The 25,692-nt window shown below is 43.1% G+C and overlaps 1 long non-coding RNA gene across 2 annotated transcripts in view; it reads left to right on the forward strand.

Moving 5' to 3' along the window:
- Positions 1-486: 486 nt before the first annotated feature.
- LOC111557119 overlaps positions 487-25,692 on the forward strand; it is a 127,700-nt gene continuing 102,494 nt past the window's right edge. For both annotated transcript variants that reach the window (XR_006587318.1, XR_002736926.2), the window contains exons 1-4: positions 487-1,999; positions 15,832-15,907; positions 21,714-21,850; positions 22,031-22,133. This is a non-coding gene — a long non-coding RNA (uncharacterized LOC111557119). The remainder of the gene's footprint in view (positions 2,000-15,831; positions 15,908-21,713; positions 21,851-22,030; positions 22,134-25,692) is intronic.

Consider the following 25,692-nt stretch of genomic DNA (forward strand, 5'->3'; position numbering starts at 1 on the left):
AGAAATTAAGGCAACTGTATTAGCCTTGTTTTTTGATTATTTTTCCCCTCCTCTCTTACAATTTTAAAATACGTGTCTAAGGTTCTTATTTTTCTATTTACTATTTTAGAACTTTTATTTGAAACACCTCAAATTCTCTTGGGTACTAGGTAGAGTGCCTGTTAATAAAGAATAATTTTACAATCTTTTCTGCACAATTTTAGAGCAACAAGGAAGTGTTAAATAACACTCTGGATGTCTCTACACATATACATATACATGTGTGTGTGTGTGTGTGTATATATATATATATATATATATTTGAATAACACTCTGAATATATATATATATTTAAATAACACTCTGAATGTCTCTACACATATACATATACGTGTGTGTGTGTGTGTGTGTGTATATATATATATATATATTTGAATATTTATGAATACTTGACAATCAAAAAGTGTTGATTGTTTTTGTTTTTACTACTTTTCTCACTTCTTTTTGATAGTTTGGACCCTTATACATCACAGAAGGTATTAATGAAAGTCCTTAAACTGTTTTCAATATTTAGAGGAAATTTAGGAGAAATAGCCTATGAAATCTGTGGATAAATATGCGAACTAAAAATTTTCTTTGCTTTTGTCTGAAATTATAGCAACTCAGTGTGGTAACCCTTTATCTCATGCTGATTAGATTGTTTAATTTGCAGTTAGACATGTCTTTGATGCAGAAAAAAACCAGAAAATAAATTGTTAATTAATAATTTCAGTGTATTTGGAAGTCCAAACTTTCAAAGCCCAGTGTTATTGGAGGAAAAAAATGGAAGGAGCTTGTTGTTGTGAAGATATTTGGGCACGTGGGTATTTGCTCTGCCTCTGGTCATCTTGGGGCACCAGGTGATATCACAGAATGGATCCTTCCTCGGTGGCTCCCGCTGAAGGGGCTTCGATTTTCAGTGTAAATTGAAATAATTTTTCTTTTCAATGCAGCAGCAGTTTCGTACCTTAATATAATGGAGCTCCCTATTTCTGTGATTTATTGTTCTGCCTTTCTGCTGTTTGCTTAGTCCTCAGAATGGCCACTGGTGATGGATCTATTAACACACTACGCCAATAAATCCCATCCATTAACCTGGAGGCCCTGGGAGGAAAGTATGATAGTGGCCACATGCGTTGGCCATTGGCTAAGAGGCTGGATTGGCCACTGGTCTCCCACTTTGGATAGAATAACTGTTATGGGACTGAATAGCTCCTTCCTCATGCTAGGTATCTCTCTAAGAGGAAGGGGCTGGGAATGGTTTGTTGAGAGCCCTTCGAGACCAAGTTTGGTTTACGTGCTGCCATAAGAAGCTAATCCAAAATGGTAACAAGACTGTAGATTCTGCCATAATGTTGACACAGATGCTGCCAGAGCTTTTCCAAATCCAAAATTGAAAATCATTGTTGAGAAGAGACGAAGGAACCTCCTTTCTCATGTTCTTCTGATGGTGCCATTCACAACCTGGTCTTTCACCAAGATGCTGCTTGCAGGGAGCTCACAGTCGTTTTTGTTCTCACAAGTTAAGAGGGAATATTGGCAGTAAGAGTGTTACCAAACTATTCCGTCTTGAGCTGGCAGACGTATAGAAAGAGAGGGCCGCTGCGCCCGTGTACATAATTAATTGAAGATCCACAGATCTCCACTTTCAACCCTTTCTTCCATCCTCTAGGGGAGGAAAGCAAAGGGAAAGGCAGTAAGTATGTGTCCAGCCGGTCTCCTGGAGAGCACATGACAGAAACCCACCTGAAACGAGATTAGGAGAGAGGCGAAGAGGACTAACCTGCTCGTGTAACCCAAACTGCAAGGAGAACAGACGCAGAGTGGCTGGAACAAACAGAGCTCTCCAGCTCTTTTTTCTGCTTCTCTCCAGAAGTCAGTTCCATTCTGGTCCACAGCACCCTAGTTCCTTCCACAAGGCTGCTGGAACAACGGCTGCTACTGGACCTTGGCCCCAAATGTTTCCAGCTTCAGGAATAGGGTAGGTTATTTACAAGTTTAGTGCAATGATTCTTTCCATCTGTATACACAAGGCCTTTTCCAATATGCTTTTGCAGTCCCTTTCATTAAGAGGTGGCATATATTTCCCTTTGTCTGAAATTGGGGCTAGCCCTGTGACTTACTTTGACCAAAATGCAGTAGAAGTAAAGTTGTTTGATGTCCAACCTTTGGCATCAAGAGGGCTTAAGCTTCCAGTTTTGAACGGCTGCTGCCATGCAAGGAAACCCAGGATGGACTTACATGGAGACAGAGGCCCAGATGGCTGCCAATGCCAAGTTATCATGGACCCTCCAGCCCCACTCAAGCTATCAACTGACATCAGCAACATGGGGGAATGTGTATGAGATCAGCACAAGAATCACCGAGGTAATCCACAGAATAGTGAAAACAATGTCATTGCTATATCAAATCACTAAGTTTTGGTGAGATTTCTTATGCAGTAATAGGTAACGGATACAGACAAAATGCCTATATTTAGACTAAAGAGACACGATTATCTTTCAATATGTCAGGTCCTACTGGACCACATGTCAGAGTGAGAGACAAAGAAAAGCAATTTCTCCAAAAGAAGGGTAATGCTAATTCAAACGCAGAGCCCAATGTGGGGCTCAGTCTCACAACTGTGAGATCATGGCCTAAGCTGAAATCAAGAGTTGGACACTTGACTGACTGAGCCACCCAGACACCCCAAGGGTACAGGATTTTTAATGTAATTCATAAATTGTAAGGCAGTCTCTACTTTTCCGAAGTGAACAGTAATATGACTTTCAGAAATCCTTTTATTAACAGGCTATATACATTGACAAACTGTAGACAATTGTCCTAATGTTGGACTTGAAACATGGAGAAAAGTGTGTCTACATTTTGTCAAGAGGATATAGCAGTTGAGAAAGGCCCAGCCATTTCCTACCTTAAGGCAAAACAGAGAGGGATATTTATAGGTGCTTGGATAAATAGCGAGAGTCATCCGAAATGGTCATAATGCTGGATAAATGTCATATTTTTAACATGACTATTTGGGGGCAAATAAAACTTCTCTATCTTCTGTGGTATAAGTGCATAACAGGTTTTTATGGGGAGGGTAGCTTGTGCCCAATTAGGTTCGCACCTAATTGTTGAGACTATCTCTTGAAATTGTGCTGAACCCAATTGCATTAATCCAAAGTTAATGCACTATCACACGTCCTAGAGCAAGATGAGCCTCTAGCTCACTTTTCACAGAATAGCTCTAATAAACACAATTATCCCAACATCATTGTCTATAGCACTGCATTTCACTAGTAAAAGTGCTGGTTTCAGTAAGAAATTATATGGTCACCCTGTCTAAAACCTCATGGTCTATCACCTTTTAAAATGTTTTAAATATTTACTTTTAATGGAACAAATTATTATCATATTCACATTCTCAGCTCTTAGAGGTGGGAAAATGTTTGTCATGATGAAGTGGGATTTGTCCTTTTATGACACAAAAGAAATATGTCAGCCATTGTGTTTCCCTCTTTGCCTTGGCTGCCAGGAAGCTCGGAGTTAATTTGGAGCTCAATTGCAAGATGTTCCATACCCTAGGATTTTTAAAGCAATTATTCCTTTACTTGCCGTTATTACTTAGTTCTTGTTTTAATTTTTATTGTATTTGAGGTTTTTTTCTAAATGGAGGTTTTCAAACCGGTTTTAGAAATAAGTAGAATATATAAATAGAAAAGGTCATGAATGTTTTATTCTTGGCATTGAAAGTCTTATGTAAATTAATATTAATACTCAGGCCTGGGTTGACTCAGTATAAGGAATCCCATATAGATATCTAGAACTCCTTCTTCTACATGGTCACACATGATGTGTGATGGTTTGCTCTGGAGCTGTGGTGAACTGAAGCACTTGGTCCTAATCCTTTACCCTTTCCTGGATTCATGACTTTTGCCAGGTAACTGTGCTGTGTCCCAAACTGGGTGTAGGCTAATTGTCTTGGCTCAGTCCTGACTCCAGTTTGGGCTGTTCCAGTCTCTCTGTGGGAATTGACAAAACCAGACAGTAAGAGCTGCAAGCATGGGGGGTCCAAGCATGAGAACCTTGGCCAGGGTAAGCAGGGAGGGAGGGCTTTCTCCTCCCTCGAAGAACCACAGCAGCCCGTGTGGGAATGTCTACCCCAGCGAGGAATTTTAGAGGCCCTGGACCAGCACAGGACTGCATGGGTCTGGTTTCCAACAGCGACACCCGGTGGCAAGAAGAAGTTATAACAATGGTGGCTCGTCGCTGTTTAGAAACTCTAGAGAGATCATCTTTGAATTATGTAAACCCAAAGCGGGTATGATTTGCAGGAGGAAGACACACATACTGCATCTCCTGCTGATAAAACAGGTGGGAGACCAAATTATGAATTGTAAACCGGGAGATGTGTGACCACATCTGCCTGCTTGGGAAACAATCCATTGTGGTTTTCCCATCACCCTCAATGTGTATGGGATGGGGGGGGGGATGAGGAAGAAAGTATGGACCTCAGTGTGTGATGTGGCTTGGGGATGAGGTGGGGTTAATATGGAAGTGCTTTGGGGAGGAGGTGACCCCATATCCTGGGTGAAGGCCTGCTAAATTCGCAGGGAGTGTAGTCTAGACCCAGGTAGCATTTTTTTTTTTTTTTTTTTTTTTTTTTTTTTTTTTTTTTGTGGAGTCTGGGCCTGCTGTGCTGATTTGCACCCTGAGTGGCAGAGACAGGAGCTGCCTAATGAGACATGAGATGAATGTAACGCAAAGGGGGAGCCGGTGACAAGTCAGTCACGTGGGAGGCTTTGAAAGGTGAAGTGAAGCCTTATAAACTTGCAACCCCAATCTCAGGCCAGAAGCATTGTGTTACAGAGCCATTTTACGCAGATGCCTTTTGTGATTTTTTTAAAAAAACGAAACAGAGATATCCCCTAGAGGGCATTTCAGACTCTTGCTTCTTGTTTCACTTGCCAGAAAATAGAGATACAGAGGAAAAATTCCCTGGGAGGAAAATATAATTTGTGGGGGGTGGGGAGGTGTTCCTTGTTTATTTGCTTCATTTAAGATTCAGTAAAACCAGGATTGACCCAGCTTTTCCCTGCCCTCCAGCAAATTTGCTTTCCTCCTTTGGCTGCATCAATTTCCCTTTATTTTTATTTTTTTGGAGCTGGAGGAAGCACTAGCCTTCCTTTGTTTTGCTGTCTTATACTTTGCACTGACTTCAATCACTTGCTCGGCAGAACATTTATTTTACCTCAGTTCTTCTCTGAGTTGAGCATCCTTTTTTCCCCTTTTAATAGCATCTCAAAGCCCTTCTGAATTTATCTACTCAGACATAAACTGAATTGAACATGGAAAAAGCCATTCTTCAGTAATCTGTGAAGAATAGCAGACATTTATGCCCAATATCTAGTTTCTTAAAGAAACATTTCTCTGTAGTTTGAACTCAAATATCAATTCCAAGCCACTTGAAAAGCATTCCGGCCATGCAGTCATTAATGAAGAAACAAATTGGCATGCAAAGAAAATGCTGGAGCCCGCCCGAAAGCACACGCTGTTCCAAGTTTGCCCTTAGTGCTAGACAAACTAGTAGCAACAAATGTAGCTTTTGTGCAGTGTCAGTTTTGTTAAGCATGGCAAAGAGACTCCGAGTAGGGGTTAATTTCAATCCCTGCCCTGCTATTTACTAGCCCAGTGACCTAGGGCAAATTCTTTAGCCTTCCTTGTGCCTGATACATAACCCGGAGCTACTAACCGTGGCTCACATTTATGGGGCACTTTACCGAGTGTCAGACTCTGCTTCAAGCTCTTTATATTTATTAACTTAATAATTCTACCAACAATAGTTGAGGTGGGTGTTATTGTGTCCACTCCCATTTTATCAAAGGGAAAACCAAGGCACAAAGAAGCTCACTGACTTACCTGATGTCGCAGAGCTGGAAAGTAGTGGGGCCACGATCTGAGGCTAGGAGATCTGACCCCAGGGCCACCATACTGCTTTGTGATAATTGTAATAATAACACTCCTCACTGGGTTGTTGAGAAGATGAAAGGAGTCTTGAGTTTGTAAAGCATATACGACGGTGCCTGGCACAGGATGAGTTCAGTGAATGTTCACGGGTGTTATTAAAGCTAGAGCATTCAAACTCCTAGAAGATCAGCAGTTGCCTAAGTTTGAACTTGAACTTTGGAACTTGAGATTCAGTTCAAATGGTTCTAGTTATGCCAGTGATTTCTATCATTTTGGAAAGAAATTCTGGAACAAGGCCAGAGTTGCCTACTATAATCTCAACACCAAGGTAACTGGTATAAATGAGAATAGTATGATTATCAAGAAATTAGCTAGTGAGTGATGGCCAGTTTCTGGTCCACTTTAGTGACTTTGAGAAAATGGACTTGAAGGTACTGTCCCCGACCTTTGACCTGCCCATCCCTCTTTGTTTACCTTGTCTTGATGCCCTCCCTTCTTTATTCTTGGAGTCAACTTCATGTGGATAGAGTTCTGGGAATCACATTTTATTTCATTTTGTCCTCTGGTGCTCTAATTTCAGTGAAGCACTGAGACCCCAAACGAGAGAGAGAGAGAGAGAGAGAGAGAGAGAGAGAGAGAGAATCATCTGTTTTTATTAACATAGTCAAATCATATGTAAATGAATTTGCCAAAGAGCTGTTTAATTAGGACAGGTTTGCTCCCCCCTACCTTTAGGTGATTCCCAGATGGAAGAAAACCCCAGAAATGTGTCACTCCTCTAGCAAAGGCCCCAAATGTCAAATTTTAGACGGTGTTCATTTTGGAATGAAAACGGTAACCTGGATCTGGCCTTCTTCCCCATGGGTGAGATTTTGTGAAAACGATAGAAGGCTAGATACGAAGGGGCCTCTGGAGTCAATTTTGTGGCCGAAGTTGGCAGAAATGGAAACTGAGGCCTGTGTCTTCTGAGAAGATTCCTGAGTAAAGTTGATCTCTGGCCTTATTAGTCTCAAGGAAATGATCAAAAGTTTAGTAATTTATGACTTGATGCAATTTACCGCCTTCATTTTCTGTGTGTCTCCGTGTGTTTGTGGGTATTTCAGCTATGGGCATTGCATGAATTTGCTATTTACTGAACTTGTACCTAACATGTTATTGCAGAGGCCCTATTAGGACACTGGGACACTAGGGCCTGCCAGTGCTCCTGGCCTCACTTCCTCTGAGTATTGTTCCTCTCACCTTCCACCCCCCATCATTCTGCCATCGAATCGGCATCATCCCCACAGGACTTGTCATCTTCTTAGCTGGCTGCATCTAAGTTTATTGATCCGTTGGTGGACATGACCCAAGTTGGGCCAATAAGGTATTTCCTTGTGATTTTTGGTGTTAAGACCAGAAAGATCAACCAAGCAGTGTTTCTGGTAGTTCAAATTATATGGTAGAAAGTCTGGATGCTGTTGGCTGCCATGTGTTCCATCACGTGCAAGGAGCTGGTCTGGTCTGAGGGACAGAGCAAGTTGACACAGAGAGAAGCAGAATAGACAGGTGTCATGAGGAGTCTGAAACCAACTTTGGACTGCTGTAGGTCCTGGCTGCATCCCTGTCCTTCCCTCTCCTAGTTCACTCTGTCCTTGGACCCCCTGAGGCCACCAATCCCCTTTTCTGCTAATTAAATTGAATTGATGTCACTTGTAACCAAAATAATCATAATATACTCAGAGAAACAGGACGAGTGTCTTTCCATCCCAGGTACCCCAACTAGGCCTGATCTGGAGGAGAAAGATTGAGAGGACGGGAAAAATCTTCCAGAAGGAATGGTTCTGAATACTGTAGAAGAGATGTTCATGCAGCTCAGCACGGAAAGTATCCTAACACTTGCTCAAATGGGTGAGTGATAGACCCACAAGCCCCACTGGTACAGAGCAGAGGACCTTCATTCAAAGGCATCTCAGAGGCACTGATGGCTCTGAAGGTGTGGGTGCAGTTCTTTACAACAAATCTTTATTTCTTCTTATAAAGTCCCAAAGGAGACCCTCCAGGTGTTCACGGGAGTTGTCCATACTGGATGCACCGTCACCTGTCATTTTCAGTCACTCTCTGGATGTCTGCATAAGGTCAACTGCATGAGAGTGCATTCATTCCAAAATATTGTGGCTGAATAAGGCTAGTGGGTGTCTGAAAAAGTGCTACAACCTAGCTCTGTACCACGTAAAAACTGATTTTAAGACCAACATACTCATGTGCAGGTCTTCAAGACCTATATAGCTAGGTCTGAGAACTGTGGTATTTATGATTTTTTTCCTCTGAAGCAGCTTCACTGCAACTCTCTCGCTGAATTCTCCTCTCTACCCAAGCTGGCTATGGACACCTTCTCGTTATTTCAGTTCCTGACTTGGATGCATATGAATCTAGGAGATAAGAGAGGAGCCTCTGATCTTGGTCCATTCATTGTTGACTTCCTTAATGCCCCAGCTTGCCTGGTTCCTTGAGCATGAAGCTTTCCACTTCCAGGCCAGGCCAAGGGCACAGGAAGCCGTGCTAATGCTGACTGCTTAGGCTCCTGACAGCAATGTCCTTGGACAGGTCACACAACCATCCCCCTCAGAGGGCTTACCAAGCCCACTGGGGAGCAGCATGAGGGGCCCTGCTGCTCTTGGGACCCCTGTCCTCTGCCCACTTCTTAGTCTGGAAAAAACATGTCTCTTCCCCTTCATGCACCCACCTTCTTCAGTGGATTTTTACAAAAGATAGGAATACCTGACTCCCAGCATCTTACACCCTTTTCCCACTTGGGGGTGGGGGGAACAAAGACTTCCAGAAAAACTGGAAAAGAACTAAAGGACAGGCTTGAAAAGTGGGGTAGGGGATATCAGGGGGACAAACAGTAATTCATGTCTTAAATAAACTTTTCAACCGTACATGTTTGTCACATAAATGAGTGTCTGAGAGCATGTCAACTCTAAATTAAAAGCTACTGAGTGTTAGAATTTACTCTAGTAAGTTGATATGTTACTTGGTGAGTTACTTGTGGATCAGCGTGGTGTTAACAAGGTTTGCTTTTAAGCTTTCTTTTTTTTTTAATATATGAAATTTATTGTCAAATTGGTTTCCATACAACACCCAGTGCTCATCCCAAAAGGTGCCCTCCTCAATACCCATCACCCACCCTCCCCTCCCTCCCACCCCCCATCAACCCTCAGTTTGTTCTCAGTTTTTAACAGTCTCTTATGCTTTGGCTCTCTCCCACTCTAACCTCTTTTTTTTTTTTTCCTTCCCCTCCCCCATGGGTTTCTGTTAAGTTTCTCAGGATCCACATAACAGTGAAAGCATATGGTATCTGCCTTTCTCTGTATGGCTTATTTCACTTAGCATCACACTCTCCAGTTCCATCCACGTCGCTACAAAGGGCCATACTTCGTTCTTTCTCATTGCCACGTAGTACTCCATTGTGTATATAAACCACAATTTCTTTATCCATTCATCAGTTGATGGATTTAGGCTTTTTCCACAATTTGGTTAAGCTTTCTTGAGGTAGGTCCTGAGCAGCCTTTAGGGTAATTTAACCTCACTACTAAGGTGTAATAAAGGATGTCTGGTCTGTGACGTCACACTTAATGGTTAAAGGCTGAATACATCCTCTCTGAATTTGGGAGTTAAAAGAGTGTCCCCTCTCTCCATATCTATTCAGCATCATTCTAGAGGTCCTAGTCAGTAACACACATCAAGGCAAAAGACTGAAGTCCTACATATTGGAAAGGAAAAAGTAAAGCTGCTTTTTCCTTCCAAGATTGTCAGTGTAGAAAATGCAGTTTGCCACCCCCCACCCCTGGGAAAAAAATAAATAAGTAAACAAACAAATAAATAAGAGACACTATTAGAACTAGTGAGTTTAGCAAGGTCACAAAATCAGCATATAAAATCAACTACATATATATTCTAACAATGAACGACTGGGTATTGCAATTTAAAAAACGGCAACATTTGCAAATCGTCAAAAACATGAGATACGTAGAGAAAAAATTTGTAACAATGTGTAAAAGTTGTTTGCTGACAAGTATAAACTATTACTGACAAAAATTAAAGGTGACCTAAAAAAAATAGGGAGATACCCCATATTTGTGTGCTGGAAATGTCAATGTTGTTAAGATGTCATCCTTACTAAATTGATACACAGATTTGACATAATCACAATCCAAATATCAGCAGAATTTTTTTCTATGTAGAAATTTAACAGGCTGATTCTGAAATAAATGGAAACTCAAAGGACTTAGAGAACATAATTTTTAAAATCAACAAAGTTGCAAGATGTATATTACCTGATTGTAAGACCCACGTAAAGCTACCGTAATGAGGTTAGTGTGGAATTAACAGATAAGTAGACATACAGATCATGGAACAGAGAGGAGAATCCAGTTATTGACCCCCAATAATAAATCAAAAGTGCCAAGGTTTATTCAGTAAGAGAAATAACAGTCTCTCAACAAATCGTGTTGAAATAATTGGATATTCATATGGAAAAAAAGAGCATCAACCCTTATCTCACATCATATACACAGTTGAGTACAAACTGTATTATAAATCTAGTAGTAAAAGCTAAAAATCAGAACATTTTAATTTTTTTAAGGTTTATTTTTGAGAGAGAGAGAGGAAGAGAGAGACAGAGACAGAGAGACAGAGAGAGACAGAGATCGTGACTGGGAGAGGGGCAGAGAGAGAGGGAGACACAGAATCCGAAGCAGGCTCCAGGCTCTGAGCTGTCAGCACAGAGCCCAACGTGGAGCTTGAACCCGAGAGTTGTGAGATCATGATCCGAGCAGAAGTTGGACACGCAACCGACTGAGCCACCCAGGCGCCCCTAAAAATCAGATTTGAGAAGAAAATCTTTATTGCTTTGGATTAGGCAAAGATTTCTTACATATGATATGAGAACCAAGGGTACAATGATAAATTTTATTTCATCAAAACTAAAAGCTCATGATTTTTGAGAAAATTGCTTATAAAATGAAAATCCAAGTCACAGACTGGGAGAAAGTATTTACAAAACGTCTGAGAAAGTGCTTGTACACAGAATATATAAAGAACTTTTCCAACTCACTAATAAAAAGAAAAACATCTCTATCACAATGGGAAAAATATTTGAACAGACTTTTCCTGCAAAGAGTTTATATGAACGTCCAATAAGCAGGTGGAAAGATACTCAACACCATTAGTCATTGAAGAGAAAGGCAAGTTATATCCTTGCTGAAGTACTCGTACGCAGTCACCAGGAAGGCTACAATTTAAAAAGACTGACAATACAAAATGTTGGCTGTAATTTGGAACAAATGAACTTCCATATATTGCTGGTGCTTTTACAAAATGGTACAGCCACCTTGGGAAAGAGTTTGGTAGTTTTTTATACAGTTAAACATACCCATTTATCATATGGTCTGACAATCCCATGCCTATGTATTTACCCAAGAAATAACAACGCGTGTTCACACAAAAACTCAGATGCCCATAGCAGCCTTGTTCATAATCACAAAAATCTAGAAAAACAACATATCCATCAATAGGTGAACAGACATATAGATTGTGGTATATCCAGCATAGTAAAATAATATTTAGCTTTAAAGTAGAACAAACTATTTATATATTCAACAACAGAAATGTTTTGTAGACGTATAATTCTAAGTGAAAAAATCCAGACAAAAATACTACATGTTTCATGATTATGTGAGTGTCTATAAAAGGCAAAGCTATGGCAATAAAAAGCTGATGAGTGGTTACCTAGGGCCATGGGTTGACAGAGAGAATTGGCTGTAGATGGTTATGAAAGCTTCTTGTGGTGAAGGAATTGTTTTTGAACTCGATCATGGTGCTGGTTTCACAACTCTAGTCAGCTGTCAAAACTATACATTTATAATTGTGAATTTTAAGTAAAATACTTCAGCAAAGCCGATTAACAATAATCACTGAAGTTGCCTAAGTGCTGTCTGGCTTGCGTCCTCTCTTCGCAGTATTATCTCTTGGCCCTTCCTCATCTCAGTTCCTTTAAAGAAATGTTATAGTTTTGTTCCAAGTCTCAGGCTTACATTCATGGAGACCTCATAGAACGAGTTATTTAAGAGCATATGATTCTGGAGAAAGGGGGGCGAAGAGGGGGTTGGGAACTGTGAGAACAAAGCCTGGAGTGAATTTAAGAATATTCTCATACATATTTTGAAAAGTTTATTTTTTTTGAGAGAGAGAGAAAGTGGGGAAGGAGCAGAGAGAGGGAGAGAGAGAGAGAGAGAGAGAGAGAGAGAGAGAATCCCAAGCAGGCTGTCTGCACCACCAATGCTGCAGAGCCCGATGCGGGGCTCAAACTCACGAATGGTGAGACCATGACCTGAACTGAAGTCAGACACTCAACCGACTGAGCCACCCAGGCGCCCCTCATACATTTTTTAATGTGTGTTAAAATCAAATGATAGTAACTGTACACTACAGAGCATATCAACGAAATTTTACGTATCCTGAACGGATAATTACTTTCTCTTTTTAATCACTTGCTTATTAGGAATGTTTCAAAATTTTCTTCTCTTACAATTTTGACAAGATATTTATATATTTATTTTGCTCTGTTACAGAAACATCCATGTGATGCAATTTTTAGGAGTCTGGTTCTCCCTGTGTAAGTCCAATGCTTTTGGTTTTTATGATTTGGGCTCACTAATTCCTACCTGTGAGAAGCTCCTCCTGGGGTTCACCAAGGGTCCATGAAGGACTGAGTGATGTGGATTCTTGAGACAAAAAATTTTGGTTATTTGTCTTGGCTATATTTTTTAGTTGTTCCCTAAACTCAAGGTTGTTTTACCTTAGTTTATCCCATTCATTTATTCACCCATCCATTCATTCTTCCAAAAAATTTCAAGTGCCTCTCATATGTGAGGCATTGAGCTAGGGCTATCATGGAGACTGAACCAATGAGGACCCTGCCTTCATGGAGGTCACGTTGTGAGAAGGAAAGGAGACCTTAAACAGCTCCTTTTGCAATTTATGAAATGTGGCAAGAAGAACAAAACAGAAGCACAAGGTGATGTGAGATCACACCACAAGAAGCAGATCAAGTCTGGGGGTGCCACGGGAGTCAGAGACGGGACATGGGAGTTGGGATACAAAATGGGAGAAAGGACATTTAGGAGGATTCCAGGCAGAGGGAACAGAGTGTTCAAGGGCCTGGAGGCTGGTGGGAACCTGGTAGATGGGAAAGGCTGAGAGAAGGCTAGTGGAGGGGAGCTGACAGCTGGGGGGAGGGGCAGCAGGGGCTGTATTGCATGGTCCAGCCTCGTAGACTGTATCACGGCACCCTGCTTTTGCACCAAAGCAGCGGAAGTCCTTGAAGGATTTTATTCTGGAGCGGTTGTGGGTTCACGTTTGCCCTTTAGAGATATACATTGTTTACTATTTGGGAAAAAGACCAGAGAGAGGAATGGATGGAAACAGGGAGCTAGTCATTAGGCAGTTCACTTAATCAACCAAACCTCAGTATTTTGTTTGCTCGTTGGTTTTACTTTCAGAGTGAAAATGCATCTGGTGCGCTATTCATCTGCTCAGACTCCCTTGCAGATAAGGATGGCATGTGACCCAGACCTGACCAACAAGACATATGCTGAAATCTGAGGATTTCTGGTCAGGTTTTGGCTCCCCCGGGGTGGACGCCACCTGTTCCTTCTTTTGCCGCTCTTCTTTCCGCATGGAATGTGGACCCAGGACTTTGAGAGTACTTGGGCCGTTGATGACTTCGTAGGTGCTGTCCCCGCTACATAGCTAACCTCTAGAGTCTCTGGTGACTGAGAAATAGAGACTCTTGTTTGGTTAAGCCCCACCGTTGGGTCTGTGTGGCAAGCAGCCCAATGTAGGTTAAGTGTAAGTTCAAGTAGTTTAGGTGAGACAAAATGGTAGCTCAGAGCAAGCAGTGTGGCAGCCATAGAAATGGGGACAAGCAGAGACACTCGAGAGCTGTGCAGGGGGCAGAATTCCTGGGACAGCTGACGGGAAGAGCTTTGCCAGGCACCTTCCCTCAGAGAGACTGCTGATTGACGGCCTGGCCTCACTCTCCCCACCCTGGTTCATTTCTCTCCGGGCCTGATTGCCCAAACCTCCACATCTGCTGCACTTCATTGGCTTTGGCTTTCCCCAGACCCAAAGTCCCTCTTTTTCTAAATATTGCCATAGTGGATCAGTATCTAAATAGCTCCACAGCGGTAAATAATTGGGGGGGTCAGACAGGCTCAGGTTCGAATCACTTTCACGTTACTCACATAGTAGGTGAATAACTTTGGACACATCTCATAACCTCTGCGATACTGGTTTCTCCTTGTAGAAAGGAGCTCAGGGTACTTAACTTGCAGGGTTATATGCACTGAAGGAGATGGTGACATTTCTTGCGATGCCCAGGCACACCCAGATTTATTAAATCACGTTCTCTGGTGGTGGGATCCAGGCATCGGTATTTTGTGTGTGTGTGTGTGTGTGTGTTAATGTTTATTTTTGAGAGAAAAAGCACAAGTAGAGGGGGGCAGAGAGAGAGAGAGGGACAGAGGATCCGAAGGGGCTCTGTGCAGACAGCAAGTCTGCAGTGGGGCTCAAACCCACGAACCGTGAGATCATGATGTGAACTGAAATCAGATGCTCAACCTACTCAGCCACCCAGGTGTCCCTGGGCGTTGGTGTTCTTGCCCCCAGGTAATTCCCACGTGCAGCCCAGATTGAGACCTACTAATTGATGGGGGTTTACTCCATGACAGATTGTGTTAAGCATTATTATACATATTATTATTACTCATTAAATCTATTTATTTATTTATTTATTTTTATTATTATTTTTAACGTTTATTTATTTTTGGGACAGAGAGAGACAGAGCATGAACGGGGGAGGGGCAGAGAGAGAGGGAGACACAGAATCGGAAACAGGCTCCAGGCTCCGAGCCATCAGCCCAGAGCCTGACGCGGGGCTTGAACTCACGGACTGCGAGATCGTGACCTGGCCGAAGTCGGACGCTTAACCGACTGCGCCACCCGGGCGCCCCTCATTAAATCTTTTTAGAGAGAGAGTGAGCAAGCAAAAGCAGGGGCAGAGAGAGGGTGGGAGAGAGAGTGCAGAGCCCGATGTGGGGCTTGAACCTGTGAACTGAGAGATCATGACCTGAGCCAAAACCAAGAGCTGGATGCTTCACCGACTGAACTACCCAGGCACCCCAAGAGAGAGAAAATCTTAATTTTTTTAAATGTTTTATTTTTGAGAGAGAGAGACAGAATGTGAGCAGGGGAGGGGCAAAGAGAGGGAGACCCAGAATCTGAAGCAGGCTCCAAGCTCTGAGCTGTCAGCATAGAGCCTGACATAGAACTCAAACTCATGGACTGTGAGATCATGACATGAGCTGAAGTTGGATGGTCAACTGACTGAGCTCCCTGGGAACTGAAAGAGAGAGAGAGAGAGAGAGAGAGAGAGAGAGAGAGAGAGAGAGACAGAGAGAGAGAGAGACAGAGAGAGAGAGAGAGAGAGAGAGAGAGAGAGAGAGAATCTTAAGCAGCCTTGATGCTCATCATGGGGCCTGATGCAGGGCTCAATCCCACGACCCTGTGAGCGTGACCTGAGCTGAAATCAAGGGTTGGATGCTCAACCGACTGAGCCACCCTGGTGCCCCTATCATTACTCATTTTTGACCAGCCATGCATATAGCCTGAAACCAAAATGCTGCAAAAATATTCACAAGTGAACCATCATGTGTTCGACCTTCCTCTGCCCGGACAGAAACCAGCAGATTGCCACTCTTCTTTTGGTTTCAACCATCACAGGGATTTTTGCCTTCATTTGTCCCTTCTTGTGTTTGTATGCAGATCTGTTGGAGCAACTCTCACAGAGAAGCCGTCTTTCTGCCAGTTCCCTTGAGTTAGTTGCCAGGGAAACCTCAAGGTGAGCGAGGAAGCTGTGAGATCCACGGAGTTGGCCCGGGCTGAGGACACGGCTGCCGGTGTCCTTGGGAGCTGTTCTGGCATCCCTCTAACCTCCTTCGCCTCTCCCAGAGCCTGTGGAGAGCTTCCACGGTGGTTCCCACAATTATATGGGCCTCCTGGGGACTTTCCTCACTCAAAGCCAAAACTCAAGGCACGCTCCACCCAGAAGCAAACCAACAGTGGCATCAACTAACCGCAGCCCTGACCTTTGGGGTTCCTGTGTGGCCTCCCTCTTGGCCATCACGTTCCTAGTGCAAATATTTTCTTAGCTGCAGGCCCAGAGACTGACCTTTCCCATATCACAGGACATCTTCATCAAAGAGAGGAGACCAGAGATTTGGATGTTTGAAATTGATGGAAATGAGAAAGGAGGGGGTGTTGACTTGTTTCCTTTTTGCCAGGTCCTGTTTTGTTTTATGTTTTTTCATAAGAGAAAGACTTCTGACTTACCCGAATGATGCTCAGCCTCTTCACGTGGCTTTCCTGAACGTTCTTGGCAGTGGTCCTCTTGTTTGCAGAAACACTAGTCAGTGGAGGCCACAGATGTGTGGTCTGGGGCCATTAGCCTCAGAATTACCGGACCTGGGGGGAGGCTTATTAAAAATGCAGACTCTTGAGGACCCCTCTAGACTTATAGACACAGAACTTCTGTAGTGGTGCTCAAAGTCTGAATTTTTAACAGCACCCTGAGTGAGGCTGAAGTGCAATAAAGCTGGAGAACCATTGGTTTTAAATTCAATATTCTTACCTGAATGTGAATTTTTAGCACTTGGGTTTATATCGTCTCCCATCATTTGCCCTTTGGAAAAAAGTTTTCCATGCACGAAGGCAATATGTACATAAGATACGTATTGAGGACTTGTAACCCCCACTGCACCCAGGTCAGCACCAACCCACGGAAGATGCTTACTTGGTGTAAGCATTGATTATAGTTGCAGCCCAGAAAAAGAACACGATCAGTGCCAATTTCCGTTTGATGGCCTAGTGCTTGGAAAGTGCTGGGCTGAGGCCAGGTCAAGAGAATGGCACACTCTAATGATGCCAGGAACAAAGTTTCCTTTTTAAAGGAGATTTAAAAAAAAAAAAAAAGATTAAGGACAGCAGGTATATTGGACCTGGGGCCGCAGCCAAGATTTATCTTTAGCCTTGTTTTAGCTGAAATGCTTGAATTACTTCTCATAATTTCTGATACGTTTGAAAAAATGGATTGCGATAAGGGTCTCTCTTTCTTTGTCCATTTTTTTTTTTTATGGTTGCCTTCGAATTCAAATTACTCCGAATAAAAATAGCTTCAGTCACCCTGTGATGGAAAATGAAATCTCGTTGCTCAGCAGATTTTCTTAGTATTAGTTACTACTGACCATGATAAGTTGCAGTGAATCATCAAGGCTAAGTTCTAGTTCTGGACTTGTCAGCTAGATCAATATGGGTTGAGTTAATGCAGCAGAGAATGGCGTCGCATAGCTGTTGTGAACGGCTGTCTGCTTCATTCCCCTGATTCTGCTCCGGGATTGCCTGGGGTGAAAGGGGCTGAGGGCTTTGTTTTCCCTGAATCTTCACCTGGGTTGTGCACGTTGCCTTTCCTTGCCAGCTGTAAGCCCTGTAGCCGGGCCCCTTGAAGGGTGAGCCCTGCCTCTGGAAAATCTGTTTATTCTCTCTGAGCCCCTGTGTTTCCAGATGGAGCCCATCTCAGACGATTTCCATACGGTCTTCCTGAGTGTGGCTTCTTTCATTAGCATAAATATGCATCTGAAATTCATCTGTGTCGTATGCAAAAAGTTTGTCCCTTTTTACTGCCGAGTAGTATTCTACGGTAAGGATGTAATAAAGTTTGTTTTTCCACGTACCGGTTGAGAATACCGGATTGTTTCCATTTTGTTGTTAAATATTTGCCATAAATATTCTTGTGTTTATTTTTATGTGAACTTCGTTTTCACTGGACAGCAGGATTCTCAAGGAACATTTGTGAAGCTGATTTCATGATGGAGAGGGTCTATGTTGCCTGGTTCTCCCATCAGCCTAAGTCTAAGAGTAGGGCGGCAGCAGGACCACTGGGAGAGCTCGATATGTGGCGTTTCTACAGTTCTAGGAATATACCGATCGGCATTTGGTGTGAGTACTTCGCTAAGAAAGGCCGTGATGGGGTTCCTTGCTCAGTAGTGTTTTTGAGCATGCCGCTACCCTCTCTCTCTGTGTTTAGAGGGAGTTCTGGTTCACATGGAAAGTGATGTCAGTGCCCTGCTGACTCTTTCTTGGGTGTAATGTGCTTACCTTATATTCCCTTTGAGTCTCGTTAAACTCCTGCATCCTGGGTCCACTTGAATTCTGTGCCCACGGGGCACTGAGATACTATATGCAGATGGCAAGGAAGGACGGGCATGCAGGTTGTGTGCACATCATTCTCATGCTCCCTGGTCCCCATGGATGGAAGAAACTGCATATTTCCAACTGTAGAGATTGTAAATGCAGAGATGTGGCTTCTGTGGCTGTTTGCCGTCTCTGCAAAGGCACTGTGCTGGGAGACCTGCTTCTGCTCTATCTTTGCACTTCTTTATGTGTTCTTGTTCTTTGAGCAAGTCATTTGCCTCTTTGAACTTCAGTTTCCTTATCTATAAAATGTGGGGAAAGAGTGTATATTCTACCCACTTCCCATATTAGAAGCTATAATATGTTGTATAAATATAAAACATTATTAGTCCTGTTATTTAACATTTTGTATGATATTAGTTTAGTGTTTTTTTGCTTTTTTGTTTTGCTTTTGTTTTGTTTTTGTTTGTTTGTTTGTTTTTTTGAGAGGCAGAGGGAGAGAGAGAGAGGGAGAATCTTAAGCAGACTCCATGCTCAGCCCAGAGCCTGACTTGGGGCTCAATCTTAAGATCACAAGATCATGATCTGAGAGAAGATTAAGAGTCAGACACCTGACTGAGCCATGCAGGCGCCCCAGTTTAGTGTTTTATTTGCTCAAGAATGATAGCTTCTTCCTGGCTCTGCCATTTTTAAAAAATGGACTAGAGAAAATATATCCAAAGGAGTGAATTTCTAATTGTGAAACTTCTAGCGCTTTGGTCCTAGGACAGTCTGGCTATCTGAGATTAAGAAGAACTTCCTGGAATCTCTAAAAGAGCATAATTTAGGCAGTTGAGTATTTTGCTTGCATCTCAGGCTGCCTCTGAATCACACGCCTGGAGGCTCACTTCAGGCCTGTGGGTGGCTTAGAGATTTGTTTTAGAAACAAGGTTTATGTGTCGATTGCACTTCCTCTGTGGTTCTCTCATTGTCTATTTCTGACAATATTTGCATGAGATCAGAGATTTGATTTCAAGAACATCTGTTCTCACAATTCATTTCCCACCTGAATCAATGTTCTTCTCCTGGACTGAAAAGTCTTCTCTGCTCAGCAATATTTGGGGTACAGGCGACAGGGAAAGGGCAGAGGCATGGTGGGGACATTTATGAATCCAAACAACTTCGTAGGGCACCCAGCCTCAGAGGAAAATGAGTGTGGAAGCCTTGGGGGATCAGTGTGGTTTAGCCCGATTTTTCAAATGGGCACTTCACTCTTTCAAATGTCAGGACTTAAAATAATTGAGCCTCTTTGGTTAGAAATCGTTCTGAAATGTGAAGCTCTTCCTAACTGCCCAGATTAGAGGGTGTGGAATTTATTGAGCACCCGTTGCACACCAGGTTTTGTTTTTCCTTCTCCAACTGGAAAACACAGAGGCTGATACTAAACATTAACGCTTGTACTCTAGTATACCATCATGATATCTTTGGGTTCATAAAGGCCCAGGAGCTCTAGTCTTGTACTAAATGTCCTCAAGGTCCATTGCTAGAGGAATAGGTCACGGACAAGTGGCTGGAAAAGGAGCGCCGTGGCTGGGCTAGTGAGCCAAGGCGTGTGTGATGCGGGCTGGGTTACAGACAGGTGGGCTCCCTGTCCTGGACTGAAAGCCTCCCAGTCGTAGGAAATCACTGTGGTTTTTAAGTGCCGGCATGAGTGATCAGATTTACACTTTGAAAGGCCTCTCCGACTGCAGGTGAGGAATGAGATAGAAGAGTACAGAGGAGGGTCCCATGTGTGGTGGTCCAGGAGGGATGCCTGGACACCCTTGTGACCTTGCATCCGCCCTGTCTGGATTTCCGAATTGTTCTGTTTGCTCTCTGGCTCCTGACTGGTGCCAGTGCCCTGCCGTGCTGAGTTCTCAGATCTTTAAGTCAGACTCTGTTCCTCCTCTACTTCCCCACAGAAACTCCTCTATCTTTATTGGGCTCCTTCCCTCGTCTGCCTTGAGTCCGGCTCAGGAGTTGACAACCCTGCCTTCGTAGTGGATTATCACTTCCTTGAGGGCCAGGCATGGTCTCACTCATCTTTGCTTTTCCCGCAGAAGCCAGCTCGCACGTGTAGGCGTGTTAGATTACACATTGTTCTACAAATGTCAAGTTGCATTTGCAAATACAGGAGTTGGGGCACCTGGGTGGCTCCATCAGTGAAGTGTTGAACTCTTGATTTCAGCTCAGGCCATGATCTTGCTGGTCGTGAGATCGAGCCCCACGTCCAGCCCTGTGTGGATCGTGCGGAGCCTTCTTGGGATTCTCTTCCCTCACCCCTGCCCCTCCCCATTCACATGCTCTCTCTCTCTCTCTCTCAAAATAAATAAATAAACATAAAAAAAAGAAAATACAGGAGTCACTGGGTAAATGTGTTGCTGACTGAATGCAAGACTGATAAATGAAAGGGTGGACTTTGCGAGGGAATTTGTAGGGGCTGGTTCTTGGTAAAATAAGCCAGATCCTCAAGTGAGAATTGTGTGTGCACGCGTAGTAAATTGTCCAGATGTAAATTCCTTGTGCTCAGGTATTTGGGGTTTGTAATTTCCATTTTTTTGGCTGCCCTGAAGCATTTTTGGTTTACTTCTTGGTTCTTAGCTATGTGCTTGGTGGACGAAACAGTTCGAGAACTGAATGTATCTATTTTGAAGCTAGCCTGGTGAGATTTTGAAAGACACCTATTATTAGGTTATTCCCAGGACTGTTCTTGCATGCTGAGTTAACAAAGGCAGTCACCTGCATGAGGTAGTTTCAGGGACATCTGGAAGGACCCCTGTGTTTTCCCTAAAATAATCCTTCCATCTATTTCATTAATGCCTTTTTTAGTGGGGTCTAAAGTTTGAAAGGCATGGCCTCGTGTTGTTCCTGGAAGAGGTCACACTGCACCTCAAATGTTTCCCACCGAGGTGCGGATGATAGACAGCAAATCCTTTCTCGAGAGAATCATGTCCCACCTGTGGGCGGCAGAACCTAAGGGAAGGAAGAGGACGTTGGGGAGTGGGGACAAGCTCCTCAGGTGGTTTGTCCTTCTCGGCTCCCCAGTTTGAAGAGTCTAGGTCAGGGGTCAGTGCACGTTTTCTATAAAGGGCAAAACAGTGAATATTTTAGGCTGTGTGGAGCATACGGTGTCTGTCACAACTACTTAGTGTGTGAAAGCAGCCATAGACAATACATAAGTGAATGGGCGTGGATGTGTTCCAATAGAACGATTTACAACAACAGGTTGTAGGCTAAGTTTGGCCTGCCAGCCATAGTTTGTTGACCCCGGTTGAGATTATTCTTGATATGAACAAACAAACAAAACCCCCACACTGACATCATATCTCACGCGTTAACACACAAAAGGTTTATATTGCATGTCTAGTGTAGGTCAAAAGAATGGCTCTGCTCTCATGGTCACTCAGGGACTTGGGCTGATGGTGGCTTCCTCTCAACAGAGCTTCTACAATCCATCACTTTGGCAAAGAGAAGAGAGATGGTTGAACTGCACATGGCCCTTGAGGTTGCCACCTGGAAGAGACATGTGTCACTTCTACTCACTGTTCCCTGGGCAATGCAAGACACATGGTCACAGGTAATTCCAAAGGGATAGGGAAGTGTAATCTTATTCGCACAGAGGGAGGACTAGAATTCTGGGGTGGGCGCTTTGCACTAACGAGCACACAGATGGGGAGGCCAGAGTTAAAAAGATGCCCTATCTCTTCTTGCTTCCTGCCTTTCATTCCACATTCTCAAGTCAGCCCATCTCCAATAGGCCTGGCCTATGTAACACTCCTGGTGCCTTTAGGACACTTGGGATGGAGCCTCGACTTGGACCCTACCTCCTTCCTGCTGCCAGAACCCGTTGGAATTAGAGGGTGAGTTACCCCAAAGATGAATGGGCCCACCTGTTTAAATCTTCACTTTCCAGTTTCATATTTCAAGTTTTCAAATTCCAGACTCCCAGGAAGGACTAGGACCAAAGGATTTTCTTGGTTGAGTAGATGGGTGGGCTGGCCTTTTCGTAGTCTTCCAAGGATTTAATTGTGTGTGTGTGTGTGTGTGTGTGTGTGTGTGTGTGTGTGTGTGTGTGTTTATATAATTATATATAATATACATGTAGGGCCCACCTGCTATATACATAGCAATGTTTAGGCAAACTTTCATTACCTGGGACCAAATCTCCTCCTGCTTCCCACACTTCACTGTGCACTTCAAGCAAGCCGTGCTCTGAATGGAACAGTCAGTTACGTGTCTTTATGTTACTGTCTTCACACTTGCTGTTCCCGCTGCTTAGAGAGTCAAGCCTCTGTTGATCACCAGACCTAGGTCAGTTTTCTTAATAATGCTCCAGTTCTTAGGTGGGTGATGGCTTCACTAGTGTTCATTATATTATTAAAATCTATCAATGATTCAAATAAAATAAACCTATCAGCAACCAATGGTGACAGTGTGTCATGAATTAGGGATTATGATTAATCCAATTCTGGAAACCTGGTGTTATATAGATATGTAGATAGATAGATAGACAGAAAAGAAAGAGAAAGAAAGAAAGAAAGAAAGAAAGAAAGAAAGAAAGAAAGAAAGAAAGAAAGAAAGAGTCCTATATAGCAGGGGTTGGCAAACTATGGCTCAAGGGCCAAATTTGACTCACCACCTGCTCTCTAAATAAAGTTTTATTGGAACACAGCTACACTCATTTATGTATTATCCATGGCATTTTTGCACTAGTATGGCGGGATTGAATAGCTGCGATAGAGACCAAATGGCCCAGATAGCCTAAAATATTTACTCTCTGGACCTTGGCAGAAAAAGTTTGCCAACTTGTGCTATAGTGGGTGAGTATGGCAAGCACTGGAGCCTAGTCATGGGATCAACACAAGAAAATGTTGACACCTGAGTGTATTGGGGTTCCCTTCTAGTGGGAAGGGATTACTCAAAAGTTTCCCTAAGACAGCTCACCTTGAATTCTGTTTCTGTGGCTGGTGTTTTATTTACTAGCAACAGAATCCCAAATCACACTAGCTCAAGCAAATAAAGCCGGGAGGTGTGGGGAGAGTTCTTGGCAAATATAACCAAATTTCAGGGAAGACGGGGGTGGAAATGGAGTGAGATTGGTTTGCTTCCTGGTGTTGGATGCTCGCAGCCTCTAGCTTGCTAGTTTTCATGTCTGTGCCTCTTTATGGATTGTTTCATTTTCTGTTGCAAATGGACTTGCACTGTGAATCAGGGAAAATGGCACCAGGTAGTTTTGAACTCACATCTTCCAGCTTTGGGCTGAGAGGAAAATGGGATGCTTGCAGGTTCCAATTTAAAAACTCTTAGGAAAGATTCTAACTGGCTGGGTTTGGATTCTATGCTCACTCCTTGGACAGCTCCCTGGAGTCCAGCCTGAGAGATGCTATGATTGGCTTAACATTGCTTATGTGTCCACCCTGATGGTGTCAGGAACTAGTTTTTTACCAGAAGATGTGATCACTGGGGAAACAGTTGTAAACTGCTTCTGCAACATGTCTTTACCGCAGCCAGAGATTCGTGGATCGATGGGCACGCCCTAGTGGAGCAAAGCATGCCCAGATGTAGTGTTTGCAAACTAGCAGATGGAGGAGTCAGAGACTTGAAACAATAGTTGTTGGTTCTGAGACTTTTTAAAGCAAGCAATTAATTGATTTTTAGTTATGCAACCATCACCGTGGTTCAATTCTTAAACATTTCCGCCACCTCAGAAGATGCCCTTTACCCATTTGTTCCCAGCCTTAGGCAACCACAATTCTACTTTCTTTCTCTATGGATTTGCCTTTTCTGGACATTTCATATGAATGGAACCATATATCATGTGGTCTTTTGAGTCTGGCTTCTTTAGTATAATGTGTTTGAGTTTCATACACGTTGTAGCATATATCAGTATTTTGTTTCTGCTCATTGCTGAATAATAGTTCATCATACTGACATATTACATTTTTTTTATACCTTCATCAGGTGGTAGACATTTGAATTGTTTTCCAGTTCTTGGCTATTCTGAACACTTCTGCTGTAAACCCTTGCCCGCAAATAGTTGTGTGGACAGTTGTTTTTATTTCTTTGGGGTAGATACCCCTGAGACTTTTTAAATTCGCCCCCTTTTTTTTTCCATGTGAGTAAGTTTTTTCCATTTAATAGTTTTGGAAAAAAGATAGGTTCGGTTTCAATTTGAGCTGGTTCACTTGTTTTTAAAAACTTTCAATTCAATTAGAAAGTTAATATTTGGATTCACTGTGGGATTTCGCAAATGAGTATATTCATTCCAGCTTCTGGTTCGTGTTCCACTTTAGTTCCTGTCCCTGATGGCAATTTAAAAGTCTGTAGCAGGTTCTGTGCTAGAAATGAAGACAGATTAGTGTACATGAAGTGATAGGCTCATGGAGGAAGAAAACTCATCTCTATATAAAACCCAAGCCTTGCAGTTAAATTATCATCTTCTGTTCGGCCTGCACTCCACATGCCACACATCCTTGGATATAGGATTTTATTCATTTCATAACACCTCCTGCAGCCATCTCTGTTAGAGGGTCAAAGATTATTGCTCTGGAGGCCACCAGGGGTAGGCTGTCGACGTGCGAGACAGTGAATCTAGCTTCAGGAGAGTATCACTGTCTGGCTGTAAGGGCAGGGGATCTCCTCTAGGAGGGCCATCGTACTACTGGGAAAAAAGAGCTAGCAAGGTCAGGACTGGTCCTCTCCTCTCTTTGACCTGCTGCCCTTCAGTTGTCGATCTTATTTTGGTGCAAGCTCCAGCGTGTGAGGGTAGTTTCCTACACTTGGTAAAAATGTGTGTGCAGGTAAAGGAAATACGATTGTAAAAATCCCACCTATACCTGGTGTGTTTTGGTTTTTAACTTCAGAGATACCCGCTAGGTATGACCTGTCTTTCAAGTATTGCAACTCTTTCTGGGCTCTGGGATAACGTAAGATAGAGTTGGCAAGTGATCTAAGAAGTGATAGTTGTGTCAACTACGAGGTGTACTGGTGCACTGGCTCAAGCTTGACCTGTAAAACATTGGAAGTCACTCTCTCAGCTGAACTTCCCCATTGTCCTCCTACATTTCTACCCCCTTCCTCAGATATCACCAGAAGGCAGGATGAGAGATGGGAAGTCAGAGGGAGAATTAATGGGAGAGGTGGATCTTTGCATTTGCTGCAATGACCTTGACATTTGACCTGGGAGTTTTCTGCCCACCTTCTCCTGTGAACTTCTGGCACCTTCAGTATCTGAGCATAAACACCAAAGAATTTGGGTTCACAAGGCATCTTTGCTTGTGGGCTTCTGCTTCTTCTCCAGAATTAATATTTCAGCAGGCAGATAGGTCCAAGGTTACCCGACAATCTGACTATCAGCTAGGGGAGAGGTGTAGAATAAATCAGTAACAACTCAGTGGCTGTGTTTATTAAATAGAGAAA

The sequence above is a fragment of the Felis catus genome, chromosome D2 (assembly GCF_018350175.1).
Source record: "Felis catus isolate Fca126 chromosome D2, F.catus_Fca126_mat1.0, whole genome shotgun sequence".
NCBI lineage: Eukaryota > Metazoa > Chordata > Mammalia > Carnivora > Felidae > Felis > Felis catus.